The 22,443-nt window shown below is 48.5% G+C and overlaps 1 protein-coding gene across 2 annotated transcripts in view; it reads right to left on the reverse strand.

The window, feature by feature from the left end:
- LOC140385893 (uncharacterized) overlaps positions 1 to 19,159 on the reverse strand; it is a 102,424-nt gene extending 83,265 nt beyond the window's left edge. For both annotated transcript variants that reach the window (XM_072468517.1, XM_072468516.1), the window contains exon 1: positions 18,951 to 19,159. The gene's annotated coding sequence lies outside the window, so the exon portion shown is untranslated. The remainder of the gene's footprint in view (positions 1 to 18,950) is intronic.
- Between the last annotated feature and the right edge of the window lie 3,284 nt (positions 19,160 to 22,443).

Here is a 22,443-nt window from a genome sequence, read left to right on the forward strand (position 1 = left end):
AAGTCCCCTCCTAAAATCAAGTTTCCTACCTCCAAGTCCGGTATACGCCCCAGCATCCGTCTCATAAATCCCGCATCGTCCCAGTTTGGGGCATACACATTAACCAACACGATCTCCATTCCCTCCAGCCTGCCACTCACCATTACATATCTACCTCCGCTATCTGCTACGATGTTCTTTGCTTCAAATGCCACCCCTCTATTCTTTGCGTCCAGTCCTGAGTGGAACACCTGTCCCACCCATTCTTTCCTTAACCTAACTTGGTCCGCCACCTTTAGGTGCGTCTCTTGATGCATAACCACGTCTGCCCTTAGTCCTTTTAGATGCGCGAGCACTCGGGCCCTTTTTATCGGTCCGTTCAGGCCTCTCACGTTCCACGTGATCAGCCTCACTACCTGCCCCCCTCCCGTGTCGACTAGCCATTACCTTCTCTAGGCCAGTCCCATATCCCGCCTCCGCGCTCCCGCTCGCTCCCCCAGCGTCGCACACCATCCCCACCCACCCACTCTTTCGCCATTTCCTTTTGGATTTCCGCAGCAGCAACCCAGTTGTCCCCCCCCGCCCCCCCCCGCTAGATCTCTTTCTAGCGTGATTGCTCCCCCCATATTACTTCCGTAAGTCAGCTGACTTCAACTGACTTCTCCTGCTCACTCCTCGACCCCCCCGTGTGGGGAACTCCCATCCGCCTTGCGCCTGTCTTCCCGCCTTATTCTTTCTGGCGCGGGAACATCCCTTTACCTGACCCGCCTCTTATGGCGCAGCTCCCTTTCCTCTCCCCCTCCCCTTCCCCATTCTCCAACTATGTCCTGTCTTTCCCCCCTCACCGGCGCCCACATTTCCCCAATGTCTCCCCCCTTCCCAATTTACTTCTCAATTAACTTCAACCATAACATTAACAATAACATTTCCTGCAGCATCAGTCCCTCAGTTCCGATCCAATTTCTCCTCTTTGATAAAGGTCCATGCTTCCTCCGCCGTCTCGAAATAATGGTGTCTCTCCTGATCCGTGACCCATAGTCTTGCCGGCTGCAGCATCCCGAACTTCACCTTCCTTTTATGCAACACCTCTTTGGCTCGGTTAAAGCTCGCCCTCCTTCTCGCCACCTCCGCACTCCAATCCTGGTACACCCGTACCACTGCATTCTCCCATCTGCTACTCCGCACCTTTTTAGCCCATCTCAGGACCTCTTCTCTATCCTTAAGGCGGTAAAATTGCACGATTATCGCCCTGGGTGGTTCTCCCGCTTTTGGTCTTCTCGCCGGAATCCGATTTGCCCACTCCACCTCCAAGGGGCCCGTAGGGGCCTCAGCACCCATCAGTGAGCCCAGCATCGTACTTGCATACGCTCCACAGTCCACTCCTTCCACACCCTCAGGGAGACCCAGTATCCGAAGGTTCTTCCTTCGCGCTCCGTTTTCTAGGGCCTCGATCCTTTCAGTACACTTTTTATGAAGTCCCTCGTGCGTCTGTGTCTTAACCGCCAGGCCCAGGATCTCGTCCTCAATATCTGTCACCTTCTGCTCCACCACACGGAGCTCTGTCTCCTGGGTCTTTAGTGTCTCCTTGAGCCCCTCAATTGCCTGTAGCATCGGGGTCAGCACCTCCCTCTTCAGCAGCTCCACGCACCATCTCACAATTTCATCCTGCTCAGGCCCCATGTCGCCTGCGCTTTCTCCGCCGCCATCTTGTGCTTCTCTCCTTCTGACCCTTTGGTCGACGATTCCTCGCGCTGCAGCCGCCGCCGCCGTTTTTTTCCTCCTTCGTTGGGGGGGGGGGGGACTTTCTTCTCACACACCCCACACCGGGTTGCGTGGTCAAAAAATTCCCCTTTGGGGCTCTTAAAAGAGCCCGAAGGTCCGTCGGAGCTGGAGCCGCCGAAACGTGCGGCTAGCAAGGCATCACCGCAACCGGAAGTCTCCTACTCTGCACTTTGTGCTTTACCACTTATCTTAGTGTCATCTGCAAACTTGGACACATTGCCCTTGGTCCCCAACTCCAAATCATCTATGTAAATTGCGAACAGTTGTGGGCCCAACACTGATCCCTGAGGGACACCACTAGCTACTGATTGCCAACCAGAGAAACACCCATTAATCCCATCTCTTTGCTTTCTATTAATTAACCAATCCTCTATCCATGCTACTACTTTCCCCTTAATGCCATGCATCTTTATCTTATGCAACAACCTTTTGTGTGGCACCTTGTCAAAGGCTTTCTGGAAATCCAGATATACCACATCAATTGGCTCCCCGTTATCGCTTGGAAGGTTCGCCACTGTTCCTCAACTGTTTCACCATAAAGTCTTTGCTCCCAGTCTACCTTAGCTAGTTCTTCTCTCATCCCATTGTAATCTCCTTTGTTTAAGCACAAAACACTAGTGCTTGATTTTACCTTCTCACCCTCCAGCTGTATTTTAAATTCCACCATATTGTGATCGCTCCTTCCGAGAGGATCCCTAACTATGAGATCCTGAATCAATCCTGTCTCATTACACAGGACCAGATCTAGAACCGCTTGTTCCCTCGTAGGTTCCATTACATACTGTTCGAGGAAACTATCGCGGTACATTCTATAAACTCCTCCTCAAGGCTGCCTTGACCGACCTGGTTAAACCAATCAACACGTAGATTAAAATCCCCCATGATAACTGCTGTATCATTTCTACATGCATCTGTTATTTCTTTGTTTATTGCCTGCCCCACCATAATGTTACTATTTGGTGGCCGATAGATTACTCCTATCAGTGACTTTTTCGCCTTACTATTCCTGATTTCCACCCAAATGGATTCAACCTTATCCTCCATAGCACCGATGTCATCCCTTACTGTTGCCCGGATGTCATCCTTAAATAACAGAGCTACACCTCCCTTACCATCCACTCTGTCCTTCCGAAAAGTTTGATACCCTCGGATATTTAACTCCCAGTTGTGACCATCCTTTAACCATGTTTCAGTAATGGCCACTAAATCATAGTCATTCACAATGATTTGCGCCATCAACTCATTTACCTTATTCCGAATACTACGAACATTCAGGTAAAGTACACTTATGTTGGCTTTTTTACCTCTGTTCTTGTTTCAATTGTTTCTTAATACAGAACACTCTGTTTACGTTTCCTTGAATCCTTTGAAAAAATACCCTGGTTTCTGTTAGAACATAGAACAATACAGGCCTTTCAGCCCACGATGTTGTGCCAACCGTTTATCCTAATCTAAGATCAACCTAACTTACACCTCTTCAATTTACTGCTGTCATGTGCCTAAGAGTCGCTTAAATGTCCCTAATAGAACATAGAACATACAGTGCAGAAGAAGGCCATTCGGCCCATCGAGTGTGCACCGACCCACTTAAGCCCTCACTTCCACCCTATCCCCATAATCCAATAAGCCCTCCTAACCTTTTTTGGACACTAAGGGCAATTTAGCATGGCCAATCCACCTAACCTGCACATCTTTGGACTGTGGGAGGAAACCGGAGCACCCGGAGGAAACCCACGCACACACGGGGCGAACGTGCCGACTCCACACAGACAGCGACCCAGCGGGGAATCGAACCTGGGACCCTGGCGCTGTGAAGCCACAGTGCTATCCACTTATACTACCGTGCTGCCCATATTTTTACCTTCCCAGAACATACAGTGCAGGAGGCCATTCGGCCCACCGAGTCTGCACCGACCCACTTAAGCCCTCACTTCCACCCTATCCCCGTAACACAATAACCCCTCCTAATGACTCTGACTCTACCACCTCCGCTGGCAGTGCATTCCACACACCCACCACTTTCTGTGTGAAGAACCTACGTCTGACATCTCCCCTATACCTTCCTCCAATCACCTTAAAATTATGTCCCCTCGTGATAGCCATTTCCACCCTGGGGAAAAGTCTCTGGCTATCCACTCTATCCATGCCTCTCATCACCTTATACACATCTATTGAGTCACCACTCTGCCTTCTTCGTTCCAGTGAGAAAAGCCCTAGCTCCCTCAACCTTTCTTCATAAGACACGCCCTCCAGTCCAGGAAACATCCTGGTAAATTACCTCTGTACCTTCTCCAAAACATCCACATCATTCCTATAATGAGGCGACCAGAACTGGACACAATATTCCAAGTGTGGTCTAACCAGGGTTTTATAAAGCTGCAGCAAAACATCACAGCTCTTAAACTCAATCCCCCTGTGAATGAAAGCCAACACACTGTACGACTTCTTAACAACCCTATCAACCTGTGTGGCAGCTTTGAGGGATCTATGTACGTGGACCCCAAGATCCCTCTGTTCCTCCACACTTCCAAGAATCCTGCCTTTAACCCTGTATTCAGCATTCAAATTCGACCTTCCAAAATTAATCACTTCACATTTATCAAGGTTGAACTCCATCTGCCACTTCTCAGCCCAGCTCTGCATCCTGTCAATGTCCTGTTGTAACCTGCAACAACCCTCAACACTATCTACAACTCCCCCAACCTTCGTGTCATCGACAAACTTACTAACCCACCCTTCCACTTCCTCATCAAAGTCATTTATAAAAACCACAAAAAGCAGAGGTCCCAGAACAAATCCTTGCGGGACAGCACTGGTCACCGACCTCCAGGCGGAATACTTTCCATCCACTACCACTCGCTGTCTTCTTTCGGCCAGCCAATTCTGTATCCAGACAGCCAAATTTTCCTGTATCCCATGCCCCCTCACTTTCTGAATGAGCCTACCATGGGGAACCTAATCAAATGCCTTACTGAAATCCATATACACCAGATCCACTGCCCAACCTTCATCAATGTGTCTCGTCACATCCTCAAAGAATTCAATGAGGCTTGTGAGGCATGACCTCTGGCCCTCACAAAGCCATGCTGACTATCTTTAATCAAACTATGTTTTTCGAAATAATCATAAATCCTATCTCGTAGACTCAGTCTGCGGCTGCACTGGTGGGGGCGGGGTAATCCTTCACCGGGGGGTCCGGGGCAGTGATCGGACGGCACCGATCCATGGGTGCGCGCAATCTCGGGGGGGGGGATATCAGACTCCGGGGAGGGGGCCTCCACGACGGCCAGGCCCACGATCGGGGGCCACTGATCTGGAGGGGTCTACCTTCTTCCGCGCCGGCCGGCCGTGTTGCTCCGCCATGTTTTGTGGCCGCCGCGCGCATGCGGAAACCCATGGCCGGCCACCGCACGCATGTGTGGACCTGCAGCGACAGTGCAGGGTGCGTACGGCAGCTGGAGCAGCACAGAGCACTCCGGTGCCGTGCTAGCCCCCTGTGCTGGAGCAGCACAGAGCACTCCGGTGCCGTGCTAGCCCCCTGTGAATCGCTGGGCCAAGAGGCCCGTTGACGCGTTTTTGGAGAATCCCGTCCAGGGATCTTGCGGTCCGCGTACATAGATCGCCGGGGGGAGCCCGCCGACTGGCGCGGCGCGATTCCCGCTCCCGCCGATTCTCTGGTGGCGGAGAATTTGTGACACGGCGGGGGCGAGATTCACTCCAGTCCTCGGCGATTCTCCGACCCAGCGGGGGGTCGGATAATCGCGCCCCTGATATTTCCATCATCTCAGCATCAACGTTTATTTGATAATACTCATGTGGAATGCCCTGGAACATTTTGCTTCGTTATAGCCACTATATAAGTTGCTGTTATTGGCTTTCACTGAATTTTGTAACCTTCCTATCAATGATGGAATCAAATTACACATTCCAAAGTGTTGATGAGCAATAAAAACAGCAAATGCTGCAAACGCTGGAGTTTTTGAATTAGTGTTGAATGAGTATTGTCCTCCCATTTTCTGTTGCTGAGAATAGGATTTTCCTGTATTTGTGTCACAATGCTGTCTTTGGATGCAGCCGAAAGGTTCTCTTCTGACATTAAATGTCAACAACAACTTGCATTTACATAGCATCTTTAACATGCTATGTAAAAGCATATTACATGTTTACACAAAAATGGTTCAGGGGGCTTCACAAATTTGACTCTGTGTCACGCCAAGATATCAGGACAGAGTCAAAGAACATTGAACATAGTGCAGAAGGAGGCCATTCAGTCCATCAAGTCTGCACCGACACCGACCCACTTAAGCCCTCATTTCCACCCTATCCCAGTAACCCAATAACCCCTCCTAACCTTTTTGGTCACTGAGGGCAATTTATCATGGCCAATCCACCTAACCTGCACGTCTTTGGACTGTGGGAGGAAACCGGAACACCCGGAGAAAACCCACTCAGACACGGGGAGAACAAACAGACTCTGCACAAAGTGACCCAGCGGGGATTCAAACCGGGGACCCTGGCGCTGTGAAGCCACAGTGCTATCCACTTGTGCTACCATGCTGCCCAGTCAAAGAAGTAATTTCCTCTGCCATTTTTGCCAACTCCAGCGTGATGCCACCACCAAACACATCTTCCCTTCACTCCCTCTTGTCAGCATTCCGCAGAGACCGTTCCCTCCGGGATAATCTAGTCCACTCCTCCACCATACCCAACACCTCTCCCATCACCCATGGCACATTCCCATGCAATCGCAGAAGGTGTAAAACCTGCCCCATTACCTCTTCCATGCTTAACATCCCAGGCCCAAAACACTCATTCCAGTTTAAGCAGCTTGCACCTCTTTCAATTTGGTCTATTGCATTCGCTGCTTCCAATGTGGTCTCCTCTATATCGGAGAGACCAAGCGTAGACTGGGTGATCACTTTGCTGAGCACCTTCGGTCTGTGCGCATTCAGGACCCTGACCTTCTCGTTGCTTGCCATTTTAACACAAGACCCTGCTCCCATGCGCACATGTCTGTCTTTGGCCTGCTGCAATGTTCCAGTGAATCTCAACGCAAACTGGAGGAACAACATCTCATCTTCCGGTTAGGTCTCAACATCGAATTCAACTTCAGATGATTAGCTCTACCCCATCTCGACCCATTTGTTTTCATTCCATTTCATGTTTACTGTCTTTTACCTTTTCTTTCTTTCTTGTCTTTCTTTATGTATATTTACCCCCCCCCCCAACTCTTTCTCCCTATTTTATCCCTCCTCTCCTTACCTTTTCTCCCCTTTGCTCCCCCTTCCCCCTCCTTTTTCTCATTTTAACTCTCTCCCACACATGTCCCCCCTTCCCCACATCTACATTTGTCAGTTTACCTTCTGATCTTAGTTTCTCTGTTTAGTTTTTCACACCTTTTATTCTCTCTGGGGACTGCCATTAGCACTCTTTTCCCTTGGTTTGTGTGCCTATGACTCATCTTTCATTCCCTCACCCTACAGTATAAATATCTCTCACTTTCTATGCCTTTTGGCTTTGACAAAGGGTCACCTGGACTCAAAACATTAGCTTCTTTCTCTCCTTATAGATGCTGCCAGACCTGCTGAGATTTCCCAGCATTTTCTCTTTTGGTTTTAATTTTTAAACAGAATCTTAAGGGAGGAGAAATAGAGGTAGAGAGCTGAAGAGGTTGAGGTGGGAATTCCTGAGCCTTGGGGGTTCCAGCAGCTGGAGGCATGGGCCACTAGTGGTGGAGCAGTGAAAAATCAGGAATAAAAATAGAAAATGCTGCAAATACAAGAGGTCAAGCAGGTGATTGACATGGAAGTGAATTCTGTTGTACGCTCTCCACAAATGCTGCAATAAAACAGCGCTGTGCATGAGGTCAGAATTGATGAAATGCAAATATCACAAGGAGTGGCTATATGTAGTGTTAAGATCCCACTGGACCAGTCAGATCCCAGGCTCCATCCTGAATCCTAAGTTTTATTTTTGGTTTCGAACAGAGTCACAGGAATGTTGATGAACTTTTACGAAGAAAACATTTATTAAGCAAGCAAAGATTAACAAGAATACACTCCTCCTTCACCCCAGCTTTACCTTTAGATATATACAGAATTGTAAGGATAACACACAAGTTACAAAATCTATTTTATACCCTAGTCCATGTAAACCAACAAACCAACTGGTCAGACACCCCACATTCTGGAAACAAGTAATAGATGCTACCCAAAACAATTTGTGTGGCTTCCTCATCAAATGCTTGGCACGCTGTGTGCCAACTGGTCTGACTTTCACTCAAGGGTTTCCCATCACCACTCTTGAAGAACACACTTTGAAATCGTCTCCCACACAAGGCTCCCTGTCGGATGCCTTCTCCAAGAATCCACCTCCAGGATTTCAACCTCTCCTGTCAGTATTCCTCTGCCCTGGATCGTCACTTGCATTCAAGCTTCCACACAACCTCTCAGGTACCCAGCCACACCAACAGAACACTACTGCTTCATAGGCTGTAGTAAGGAGTCACCACCCTCAGGATCACCACCAATATCTGTCTTCTCGCCAGCCAACATCTCCAGGTCTGCGCTTTATCTTTAACTGGGAACCCATCTCTGCTCATTTTCACAAAACAGAATCCTTTTTCCAGGTGGCTGCTCTTTGTTCCGTTAACATCCTGGAACCTTCCTAATTTCTGGGAATTCCTATTCTTTAGGTTCTGGGACTTACTTTCTGTCCTTTGTATTGTTTTGCCTGCTCGAGAGGTCAAAGAACAAAGAACGAACAAAGGTACAGCACAGGAACAGGACCTTCGGCCCTCCAAGCCTGCGTCAACCATGCTGCTCGTCTAAACTAAAATCTTCGACACTTCAGGTGTCCGTATCCCTCTATTCCCATCCTATTCATGTATTTGTCAAGATGCCCCTTAAACGTCACTATCGTCCCTGCTTCCACCACCTCCTCCGGCAGCAAGTTCTAGGCACCCACTACCCTCTGTGTAAAAAACTTGCCTCGTACATCTCCTCTAAACCTTGCCCCTCGTACCTTAAACCTATGCCCCCTAGTAATTGACCCCTCTACCCTTGGAAAAAGTCTCTGACTATCCACTCTGTCTATGCCCCTCATAATTTTGTAGACCTCTAACATGTCGCCCCTCAACCTCCTTTGTTTCAGTGAGAACAAACCAAGTTTATTCAACCTCTCCTCATCACTAATGCCCTCCATACCGGGCAACATCCTGGTAAATCTCTTCTGCACCCTCTCTAAAGCCTCCACATCCTTCTGGTAGTGTGGCCTAACTAAGGTTCTATACAGTTGCAACATGAATTGGTCGTATTGGAAAAAACAGCAGACACTCGTCCCTGCTTCCACCACCTCCTCCGGTTCTAGGCACCCACTACTTTGTGGGCAGCACGGTAGCATTGTGGATAGCACAATTGCTTCACAGCTCCAGGGTCCCAGGTTCGATTCCGGCTTGGGTCACTGTCTGTGCGGAGTCTGCACATCCACATCCTCCCCTTGTGCACGTGGGTTTCCTCTGGGTGCTCCGGTTTCCTCCCACAGTCCAAAGATGTGCAGGTTAGGTGGATTGGCCATGATAAATTGCCCTTAGTGTCCAAAATTGCCCTTAGTGTCGGGTGGGGTTACTGACTTATGGGGATAGGGTGAAGGTGTTGACCTTGGGTAGGGTGCTGTTTCCAAGAGCCGGTGCAGACTCGATGGTCCGAATGGCCTACTTCTGCACAGTAAATTCTATGATAATCTATGACTCCTGACGTACGAGGAGAGATTGAATCAGTTAGGATTCTATTCGCTGGAGTTCAGAAGAATGAGGGGGGATCTCATAGAAACCTATAAAATTCTAGCAGGACTGGACAGGGTAGATGCAGGAAGGATGTTCCCGATGGTGGGTGTGTCCAGAACCAGGGGTCACAGTCTGAGGATACGGGGTAGACCATTTAGGACAGAGATGAGGAGAAATCTCAGAAAGTGGTGAGCCTGTGGAATTCGTTACCACAGGAAGTAGCTGAGTCCAAAATATTGTATGGTTTCAAGAAGCAGTTCGATAGAGCATTTAGGACGAAGAGGATCAAAGGATATGGGGGAAAGTAGGATTAGGGTATTGAGCCATGATCATAATGAATGGCGGAGCAGACTTGAAGGGCCGAATGGCCTCCTCCTGCTCCTAATTTTCCTATGTTTCTGTGCTTCTAAATCTCCAAATTCTAAGAGTGTTTTAGGATTGGAGGAGGAGGTTACAAACATTACAAGGGAGGGAGGGAATAGGTGGAATATGAACACAAAAATTAAAATTTTAAATTCAAGACACCACTGTACTGGGAGCCATTTATATCTGTAAACACTGATGGTCTCAGATAGGGAAATGAATATGCATGGCGGGATTTAATCTCAATCTTGAGATGTTTAATTTTGTGGCAGTGAAGGGTCGCGAACCAATGTAGGACAGCCTGATGAATAAGCAGGACTTGGCATGGGAAATAGTGTCAAGAGAAGTTTGGATGAGCTAACTATTACAGGGAATGTTAGGAAAGCACTGGATTGGCCAAATCTAGCAGTTACAGAAAGCCCAATGAGGAATTCAGTAGCAAATGAAATGAGGTAGGGGTGTTGGCAGGTGATAGTATAGACATAAGCAGCCTTTATAATGGAGAAGATGTGATAGTGGGTCAGTTCAGGGTACAGGGGATGCCAGGGTCAGTCTCTTTTTAGGCTCGGACAGGGAAAGAAAAGCAGCCAATAAAAAGAAGAAGGATAAATGCTTTGATCTTCCCAACGTTTCACTGGAGAAAACTATAGTATCTCCCAGCCTGGAGGTTGTACAAACAATATAACAGCACAGACACAGAAATGGTTGGGAGGTAGTGGAGAGACATAACTGGAAATCATCTATGTACATCTAGGAAACTGACCCCATATGCGTAGATGATGTATCGAATGGAGAACATTCTAATCATCTCCCCTTGACATTCAATGGAATTACCATTGCTGAAACCTCCGGGGTGCTACCAGAAACTGAAGTTGACTAGAGATAGTCCTGTGGCTAGAAAGTATGGCAGAGGCTGGGAATTCTGCACTAACTCACCTCCTGACTCTCCAAAGCCTGTCCACATCTACACAGCACAAGTCAGGAGTGTAATGGAATACTCTCCACTTGCCTGGATGAGTGCAGCTCCAACAACACTCAAGAAGCTCAACACCAGGCAGAAGTGAGGAAGGCGCTGGACGAACTATACACAGTTATAAACAACTACGAAACAGAACACCCGGAGGTATTGCTCATCGTGGCCGGAGACTTCAACAAGGCCAACCTCAAGAGGGTACTGCCAAAATTTCACCAGCACATCTTCTGTCCCACCAGGGGCGACAACACTCTTGACCACTGCTACTCAAAAATCAAGGGGGCCTACCGTTCCATCCCCCGACCGCACTTTGGGAAATCAGACCATAAGACGGTGCTCCTTCTCCCGGCATACAAACAGAAACTCAAGCGGGAGAATCCAGCTAAGAAGGTTGTGCAGTGCTGGTCCGAGGAGTGAGAAAAGCTCTTACGTGACTGCTTAGAGGCAGTGGACTGGTCCATATTTAAGAACTCAGCAACCAACTTAAATGAGTATGCCACCACCGTCACAGACTTCATCAGCAAATGTGTGGACGACTGCGTGCCAAAGAAAGCAGTACGTACGTTCCCCAACCGAAAACCATGGCTCAATCGTGAGATTGACCCCGTACTGAAGGACAGATCTGAGGCGTTCAAGACAGACGACCGTGACCTATACAAGAAATTCAGGTACGACCTCCGCAAAGCCATCCGGAATGCCAAGAGAGAATATCAAACCAAGCTAGAGTCACAGACAGACTCTCGACGGTTGTGGCAAGGACTAAACAACATAACGGGCTACAAAGCGAAGTCGAACAGTATCTCTGGCAGCAGCACACCCCTCCCCGATGAACTCAATGCATTCTATGCTCGGTTCGAGGAGGTAACCAACAATCCGTTAACGAGTGCCCAAGCAGCCCATAATTCACCCATACCCATCATCACAGCGTCCAAAGTCAGATCGGCCTTCCTGAAAGTGAACCCTCGGAAAGCGACGGGCCGACGGGATCCCTGGTCGTGCACTCAGAACCTGCGCGGACCAGCTGGCAAAGGTATTCGCGGACATCTTTAACTTGTCCCTACTCCACTCCGAGGTCCCCACCTGCTTCAAGAAGACCACCATCATACCAGTACCAAAGAAGAACCAGGCAACGTGCCTCAATGACTACCGTCCAGTGGCCCTGACTTCAGTCATAATGAAGTGCTTCGAGAGGTTGATCATGAAGCACATCACCTCCATACTCCCAGAATGCTTTGATCCACTGCAATTCGCATACCGCTGCAACCGGTCCACATCAGACACCATTTCCCTGGCCCTACACTCATCCCTAGAGCATCTCGAAAACAAGGACTCCTACATCAGACTCCTATTTATTGACTACAGCTCCGCCTTCAACACCATAATCCCAGCCAAGCTCATATCAAAGCTCCAAAACCTAGGACTTGGCTCCCCACTCTGCAACTGGATCCTCGATTTTCTGACCAACAGACCACATTCAGTAAGAATGAACAACAACACCTCCTCCACAATAGTCCTCAACACCGGGGCCCCGCAAGGCTGCGTACTTAGCCCCCTACTCGTCTCCCTGTACACACACGACTGCGTGGCAAAATTTGGTTCCAACTCCATCTACAAGTTTGCTGACGATACGACCATAGTGGGCCGGATCTCGAATAACTACGAGTCTGAATACAGGCGGGAGATAGAGAACCTAGTGGAGTGGTGTAGCAACAACAATCTCTCCCTCAATGCCAGCAAAACTAAAGAGCTGGTCATTGACTTCAGGAAGCAAAGTACACACTCGGGGCCGAGGTGGAGATGGTTAGCAGTTTCAAATTCCTAGGGGTACACATCTCCAAAAATCTGGTCCACCCACGTCGACGCTACCACCAAGAAAGCACAACAGCGCCTATACTTCCTCAGGAAACTAAGGAAATTCGGCATGTCTACATTAACCCTTATCAACTTTTACAGATGCACCACAGAAAGCATCCTATCGGACTGCATCACAGCCTGGTATGGCAACTGCTTGGCCCAGGATCGCGAGAAACTTCAGAGTCGTGAACACCGCCCAGTCCATCACACGAACCTGCCTCCCATCCATTGACTCCATCTACACCTCCCGCTGCCTGGGGAAAGCGGGCAGCATAATCAAAGATCCCTCCCACCCGGCTTACTCACTCGTCTAACTTTTTCCATCGGGCAGGAGATACAGAAGTCTGAGAACACGCACGAACAGACTCAAAAACAGCTTCTTCCCCACTGTCACCAGACTCCTAAATGACCCTCTTATGGACTGACCTCATTAACACTACACCCTGTATGCTTCATCCGATGCCAGTGCTTATGTAGTTACATTGTATATGTTGTGTTGCCCTATTATGTATTTTCTTTTATTCCCTATTCTTCCCACGTATTTAATGATCTGTTGAGCTGCTCGCAGAAAAATACTTTTCACTGTACCTCGGTACATGTGACAATAAACAAATCCAATCCAAACCATCCAGGACAAAGCAGCCCCGCTTGTTTGCCCTCCCCTTCCATCACCTTAGACATTCGTTTCATCCATCACTGGAGCATCGTGGCAGCAGAGTGTACACTGCAGTAAATTACCAAGGCTCAACACAAAAATATGGTTGACAACTTTAAATTCCTGGGTGTGCACATCACCAACATTAACGCTACGACCAAGAAGTCACAATTGCGCCTATATTCCTCAGGAAACCTAAGGAAATTCGGCATGTCCATATTGATTCTTACCAATTTTTACAGATGCACCATAGAAAGCATCCTATCAGGCTGCATCACAGCTTGGCATGGCAACTGCTTGGCCCAAGGCTGTAAGAAGCTACAGAGTCATGAAACAGTTTAGTCCATAGCGCAAAACCGTCTCCCACTATTAACTCTGTCTACACCTCCCGCTGCCTGGGGAAAGCGGGCAGCAAAATCAAAGACCCCTCCCACCCGGTTTACTCACTCTTCCAACTTCTTCCATCGGGCAGGAGATTAAAAAAGTCTGAGAACACGCACTGATTCTTCCCCGCTGTCACCAGACTCCTGAATGACCCTCTTATGGACTGACCTGATCTCTTCACACATCTTCTCTACTGAGTAGTGCTACACTCCGTACGCTCACCCGATGCCTGTGCCTATGTATTTACATTGTTTATTTATGCATGTCCTATGTTTTTTCATGTATGGAACGATCTGCCTGGACTGTACGCAGAACAATACTTTTCACTGTACCTCGGTACACCTGACAATAAGTCAAATTCAATTCAATTCAATTCTAATTTCTCTTGTAGTCTCTGGTTTGGCCAACTTTTGGCTTACCGTTTTACTTTTGCGCCAGACAGGAATGAACAATGGTTGCAGTTTGCCCAGACTCTCTTTGAATGTTTGCCGTTGTCTATCCACCATCATCCCTTTAAGTAACGTTTCCCAATCCATCATAACCAACGCACGCCTCAAACTATCGTAGTTTCCTTTATTTACGATTCAGGACCCTCGTCTCAAATCAACTACGTCACTCTCCGTCTTGTTGAAGAATTCCATCATATTATGGCCGTTCTTCCCAAGGGGCCTCGAACAACTAGATTGCCAATTATTCCTCTCTCATTACACAGGACCCAGTCTAGGATGGCCTGTTCTTCTCTAGTTGGTTCTTCAACGTATTGATTCAGAAAACCATCCTGTGAACGCTCCAAAAATTCCTCTACAGTATTGTTACTAATTTGATTTGCTCAATCTATATCCTGATTAAAGTCACCCCTAATTAGATTTCCTTCCCTGAAGGACATTAATGAATCAGATGTATTTTTAAGACGGTCGATAGTGGTTTCATAGTCACCATTAATCTTTCAATTCCGGATGTTTTATTGAATTTAAATTCTCCCATCTGCCACGGTGAGATTTGAACTCTGGTCCCCGGAGCATTACCCTGGGTCTCTGAATCACTAGTCAAGTGACAATACCACTGCGGCACTGCCTCCCCATTAATAAGATGTTGTGTCATCTCCTCCATCACACAGCCGACAGAATGATGTTCAACATAGTCCCAGTCCCAAAGCCAAATGGTCCATTCGCATCTGTGTTGCTCTCACTCAAGACAAGGCAGAGGTGGGCAGCATGGCAGCACAGTGGTTAGCAGTTGCTTCACAGCTCCAGGGCCCCAGATTCGATTCTCGGCTTGGGTCATTGTCTGTGCGAAGTCTGCACGTTCTCCCCATGTCTGCATGGGTTTCCTCCGGGTGCTCCAGATTCCTCCCACAGTCCAAAGGTGTGCAAGTTAGGTGGATTGGCCATGCTAAATTGCCCTTAGTATCCAAAAAAGATTAGGTGGGGTTACTGGGTTATGGGGATAAGGTGGAGGCGTGGGCGTGGAAGGGGTGCTCTTTCCAAGGGCCGGTGCAGACGCGATGGGTCAAATGGCCTCCTTCTGCACTGTAAATTCTATGATGATTCTATGCCCCCTGGTGACTGAGCCCTCCACCCTGGGAAAGAGTGCCTGCCCATCCACTCTATCCATGCCCCTTATAATCTTGTAGACCTCTATCAGGGCACCCCTCAACCTCTGTCTTTCTAATGAAAACCGTCTGAGTATATTCAGCCACTCCACATAGCTAACACCCCAGACCAGGCAACATCCTGGTAAACCTCCTCTGCAGCCACTCCAAAGCCTCCACATCCTTCTGGTAGTGTGGCGACCAGAATTGTGCGCAGTATTCCAAGTGCGGCCTTACCAAGGTTCTATACAACTGTAGCATGACTTGACAGTTTTTATACTCGATACCCCATCCAATGAAGGCAAGCATTCCGTATGCTTTCTTGACTGCCTTGTCCACTTGTGTTGCCACATTCAATGATCTGTGGACCTGCACGCCCAGATCTCTCTGACTTTCTATATTACTAAGAGTTTTGCCATTTATGGCATATTCCCCCTCTATGATAGACCTACGAAAATGCATTAGCTCACATTTGTCTGGATTAAACTCCATTTGCCATTTCATGGCCTAAGTCTCTAACCTATCTATGTGCTGCTGTATCCTCTGACAATCCTCAACACTATCTGCCACTCCACCAACTTTGGTGTCATCCGCGAACGTACTAATCAGACCGGCTACATTTTCCTCCAAATCATTTATGTCCACTACAAACAACAGAGGCCCCAGTACAGGCCCCTGTGGAAAACCACTAGTCACAACCTTCCATTCAGAAAAACACCCTTCTACTGCTACCCTTTGCCTTCTGTGACCGAGCCAGTTCTGTATCTGTCTTACCATCTCACCTCTGATCCCATGTGACTTTGCCTTTTGTACTCAAGCAGTTTGCTCTCATTGCAGCTGGATAGATCCCACATGTCTAGGGGTCAGTCAGGCGCAGAGGTGTGATATGCAGTTACTGGAAAAGGTACCCTGGCAGTAACGTGAGCCTGTGAGAAGTTCTCGGACAAGATTGTTGGGCTGAAAGTGATCAAGAGAGATCACAATCCACTGGTCCTACTACTGGATGGCAAGGATCTCACCAGGGTGCCCACCAGAGTTCTGAGATTTCGCTTGCATTTCATATGTTTTGAATACAAGACAGTATATGTCCAGGGGAAGCATCAAACAACTGCAAACTCACTGTCCAGGACAACAGGCAATCATTCTGCGTCACTTGATGACAATCTGGTTTACGGCCTTGCATCATATTCCCAGTTCGTGACAATACAAGTTCCAGCCAGCTCCAAAAGGCTTCAACAAATATGCTTGGATCAGATGTGAGAGGAAGAATAAATCCTCATCCAACAGCACTGTCGATGAGGTTGGTCACTGTAGCATCCATGTGGTAATGCTATGGAAACTTACTTCTAACAGAAGTACTTCACTGTTATTGACGATCCGTTAGTGTCTGATGAGCAGTTAGACATTCCTGTCTCCCTCCAACCGGTGATTCTACAATGAATTCACCAAGGCCACTTGGGCTTCACAAAGTGTACAGCACGAGCCTAGTCTGTAGCGTGGTGGCCAGAAATTAAACTGCTAAGTCTTTGCACTACATTCTAGACCAGAGGGAGCTCCTTATCCCCATACAGTTCCCTACCAGACCTTCATATGCAACAGCAAGTCCTTTTTCCTCAATCTGGATTATTACTCTTAGCGGATTGAAGTGAATCATTTACACAACGATCAGAATTAGTCATTAAGTTCTTGAAAATAATTTTCCGGATCCCACAACATCCCTAACCAACCACCGTTCCAAGGTATCCACAGTCTGGCAGTGAGTTGGAAAAATGGTAGTCTGCTCTATTAAAATCCATTCAAGAAAAATTACAACTTTCCAACAATGTTTTTGACATAGAGATCCACCCATTACAATGTGGATTAGCTCCATTAGAGGAGCTGATGGGACAGAAAACTGCACTCAACTTCCCATGCTGAGAAGAAATGAATCCAGGGTTGGCAGTCAGGGACTAGCTCAAGGTTCAAGACTGAAAACAGTTCTAAATGCAGCAACAAGCTTCAACTTCCAATAGGAGCAATTGTACTAGAAACTGGCTCAGGTTAAGCAGAGGTGACAAGGTTTGGATCAGGGGCCTTGAAAGAAAAGCCTTCATTGTCCTGAGGGACGAAGATCAATGTTGGTCTTACTTGAGACAAACCCCAGAAGGCACAATCAATTGGAACAGGTGAAGTCTTCTCATTGTGTGTTTCGGCGAACCACATGTAGACACCCAAGTATTTGAAACACCAAGTGCTACAACTTCAAATTCAGACCACCAAAGTCAACCCAAAGCAGTTGAGATCACCACTACTCCAAACTTGAAAAGAACATGTCCTCATTAACCCTTACCAACTTTTACAGATGCACCATAGAAAGCATCCTATCTGGCTGCATCACAGCCTGGTATGGCAACTGCTCAGCCCAGGACCGCAAGAAACTTCAGAGAGTCGTGAACACCACCCAGTCCATCACACGAACCTGCCTCCCATCCATTGACTCCATTTACACCACCCGCTGCCTGGGGAAAGCGGGCAGCATAATCAAAGACCCCTCCCACCCGGCTTACTCACTCTTCCAACTTCTTCCATCGGCAGGAGATACAGAAGTCTGAGAACACGCACAAACAGACTCAAAAACAGCTTCTTCCCCGCTGTCACCAGACTCCTAAATGACCCTCTTATGGACTGACCTCATTAACACTACACCCTGTATGCTTCATCCGAAGCCGGTGCTTATGTAGTTACACTGTATACCTTGTGTTGTCCAATTATGTATTTTCTTTTATTCCCTTTTCTTCCCATGTACTTAATGCTCTGTTGAGCTGCTCGCAGAAAAATACTTTTCACTGTACCTCGGTATACGTGACAATAAACAAATCGAATACAATCCAATCCAACAAGATCTGGAAGAATCATTAAGCTGTGGCGGAGGATGGGGTGGAGGGGGCGGAGTAGCATGTAATTATTATTGACACATTTTGGGGGGAGATGTAGTATTAGGGTGTCCAGGACTGTGAGGGTTAAAGTTGAACAGTGGAAACAGTAACACCCACATTATAATGTAGGGTCACGTGGAAAGTGTGTGATGGTGGGTCTGGTAGAAGTCAGCGTGAAGAGAACACCTAGTCAGGACTACAACCTTTGTGTATGTAGTTATGTTTTACTAATAAACAATTATTGTTCAACCATATACACCACTCATGCCTCTTTGACGGAACGTACAACCCCCAAATGATCTACAGATCGCAGCTCACTGCACCTTGACCCCCAGGTCCCATCTGACTGCAGAGTCCGAATGAGATCCAATCTCATTGCAACTTAACCTGCACATCCTAACTCAATGTAACATGATTCCCGGGTCCCAACTCATTGCATAGTGATCCCTCGATCATAAATCACTGCAATGTGATCCATCGAATTTAACTCATTACAATGGGACCCTCCATTCCCAACTTATTGCATAGTAACCCCATAGACACCAACACATTGCAATGTGATCCCCAGATCACAACTCATTGCAATGTGATCCCTCGGTCCCAACCGTGTGATCTCTCGATCCCAACTGGTTGCAACGTGCTCCCCGGCTGTGCCCCCGGGCTGCGCTCACCAATCAGGGCAGCAGATCCCTCGAGTGTGGTGTATGTGGAAGGACCTTGTGGATCCTCTCACTGAATCTCTCCTTCCTCTCGCTGTGTACCGGCCGGCTTTCCGTCGCTTTCCGCCTCTCGCGGACGCTCAACGCGTTTTGAAATCAAACAGCCAGCGCCGCGCGTGAGCGCCTCCAAACACAGGAGGATTGTCCACCTCAGCGTCACGTCAGCGCCACGTGAGCATGGCCCCGCCCCGGCCTCCCAATCACTCCCAGCCCCGCCCCTAACTTGGAAATCACGACCCGCCCCGGCCTGTCAATCACTCCCAGCCTCGCCCCCGGCCTGTCAATCACTCCCTGTCCCGCTCCTGGCCTGCCAATCACTCCCAGCCCCACCCCCAGACTGCCAATAAGTCCCAGCTCCGCTCCCAGCCTGCCAACCACTCCGAGCCCCACCCTCGGCCTGTAAATCACTCCAGGTCCCACCACCGGCCTGCCAATCACTTCCAGCCCCGCCCCACAATCAATCCCACCCCGCCCCCGGCCTGCCAGTCACTTCCAGCTCCGCCCCCAACCTGTCAATCACTCCCAGCCCCGCCCCCAGCCTGACAATCACTCCCAGCCACACCCTGGCCAGTCAATCACTCTCTGCACCGCCCCCGGCCTGCCAATCACTCCCAGCCACGCCCCTAATCACTCCTTGCCAGCAGCCTGCCAATCACTCACTGCCCAGACTCAGCCTGCCAATCATTCACAGTCCCGCCCCCAATCTTTGCCAACCCCCCCCAGCCTGCCAATCACTCCTCTCCCCACCCCACCCCAGTCTCATTCACCACCCCACAGCCAATCATTCCCCACCCCGCCCCCAGCCGCCAATCACTTCCAGCCCTGCCCCCAATCACACCCCACCCCGCCCCCAGCCACCAATCATTCCCACCCCCGCCCCCAATCACACCCCACCCCGAGCCGCCAATCACTCCCACCCCCGCCCCCAATCACACCCCACCCCGCCCCCAGCCACCAATCATTCTCACCCCCGCCCCCAGTCACACCCCACCCCGAGCCGCCAATCACTCCCACCCCCGCCCCCAATCACACCCCACCCCACCCCCAGCCGCCAATCACTCCCACCCCTGCCCCCAATCACACCCCACCCCGCCCCCACCCTGCCAATCATTCACAGCAGATGATACCAAATTAGGTGTGAGGGTGAATTGTGACGAGGATGCAGGGATCCTCCAGCAAGATCTGGACAGGTTGGGAGAGTGGGCAAACCAATGGCAGATGCAGTACAATTTGGATAAGTGTGAGGTTATTCATTTTGGAAGCAAAAACAGGACGGCAGATTATTTTATTACGCTCCTGTATTATCTTGATGGACTACGGAGTTTAATATGTATTACTCAAACCTTGGTTACTGATGAGGTCGATGAAGAAGACTCAAACTCGTCCAGTAGTAACAAAAGGTTTATGAAATGAAAAATGAAATGAAAATCGCTTATTGTCACAAGTAGGCTTCAAATGAAGTTACTGTGAAAAACCCCTAGTCACCACATTCTGGCGCCTGTTCGGGGAGGCTGGTACGGGTTTATTGAGTAACTATAACAATAATTGCATGAGTTCTTTACTTTAACATTGATACTAATGATAAGAACAAAGAACAAAGAAAAGTACAGCACAGGAACAGGCCCTTCGGCCCTCCAAGCCTATGCCGACCATGCTGCCCGACTAAACTACAATCTTCTACACTTCCTGGGTCCGTATCCCTCTATTCCCATCCTATTCATGTATTTGTCAAGATGCCCCTTAAATGTCACTATCGTCCCTGCTTCCACCACCTCCTCCGGTAGCGAGTTCCAGGCACCCACTACCCTCTGTGTAAAAAAACTTGCCTCGTACATCTACTCTAAACCTATGCCCCCTAGTAATTGACCCCTCTACCCTGGGGGAAAGCCTCTGACTATCCACTCTGTCTATGCCCCTCATAATTTTGTAGACCTCTATCAAGTTGCCCCTCAGCCTCCGTCGTTCCAGTGAGAACAAACCGAGTTTATTCAACCGCTCCTCATAGCTAATGCCCTCCATACCAGGCAACATTCTGGTAAACCTCTTCTGCACCCTCTCTAAAGCCGCCACATCCTTCTGGTAGTGTGGTGACCAGAATTGAACACTATACTCCAAGTGTGGCCTAACTAAGGTTCTGTACAGGTTAACAAGGTCTAACTACAGTAACTATACGTAACTTCACTAACCATCTGAACTAATCTGATACTGCCCTGGTCACAGTACACCCAAAAGAGAGAGAGACCCAATGTGGTTTCTTTTATACCCCCGTTGGTCCGGCCCTCTAGTGATCATGTGGTGCTATTGATTACACATTAATCCCTTATGTACATGCACATACAGAGATCACTACATCCCCCTTTTTTTCTTGTTACATATTTTCTGTATGTTGTAAAGAAAATTGAACAAACATAATGGATGCAGTTTGCAAATGCATTACATAAAATCAATGAGTTAGTCCGTCAAATGTTAACATATTTAGTCTTTTAGTTTTTTAAAAAATTTGCTTGAAACAGATAGATAAATGATGATATGTACAAGTTGTGATGATATTGATGATTATACAAAGCCAATGAAGGTAAGCATGCAGGTGCAGCAGGCGGTAAAGAAGGCTAATGGTATGTTGGCCTTCATTGCAAGAGGTTTTGAGTTTAGAAGCAGGGATGTGTTGCTGCAATTGTACAGGGCCTTGGTGAGGCCACGCTTGGAATATTGTGTGCAGTTTTGGTCTCCTTCTCTGAGGAAGGATGTTCTTGCTCTCGAGGGAGTGCAGTGAAGCTTTACCAGATTGATTCCAGGGATGGCGGGACTGTCATATGAGGAGAGATTGACGAGGTTGGGATTGTTCTCGCTGGAGTTCAGAAGAATGAGGGGGGATCTCACAGAGACTTATAAAATTCTAACAGGACTAGACAGGGTAGATGCAGGGAAGATGTTACCAATGATAGGTGTGTCCAGAACCAGGGGTCACAGCCTGAAGATTCAGGGTAAACCATTTCGGACAGAGATGAGGAGACACTTCCGATGGCGGCTATGAAGGAGTAAGTTGCATACTTGGTGGCTTCCGCTCTGGCCGGGCTTTTGGACCTTTCCCCCCCCCCCCGACTTTTTCGTGGCTGAGTTTTGATTTTGAAAGTGCGGACATTCAAGCACAGTGGTGCATGGAACGGAGAACCCCAAGGGACCGCAAGGGAAGAAATAGAAAGATAAGCAAGGGCTAGGTAGAAGTGGCTGCTGAAGCTAACAAGGCCGAGGTTCGGACCCCTGCTGCGATGGCCCAACCATCGATGGAGGAGCTGATGCAGGTCGTCCAAGAGGGCTTTGCCAGAAACGAGATTGTCTCGACCCAACAAAGGAGTCGATTGATCGGATGGAACGCAGGCTGGATGCCCAGGATCGGACGATCCAGAAGTTGGAGAAAGCACCAAACGGTGGTCGAGCTGGAGGT

Source organism: Scyliorhinus torazame, chromosome 11 (assembly GCF_047496885.1).
Source record: "Scyliorhinus torazame isolate Kashiwa2021f chromosome 11, sScyTor2.1, whole genome shotgun sequence".
In the NCBI taxonomy this organism is placed as follows: Eukaryota; Metazoa; Chordata; class Chondrichthyes; order Carcharhiniformes; family Scyliorhinidae; genus Scyliorhinus; species Scyliorhinus torazame.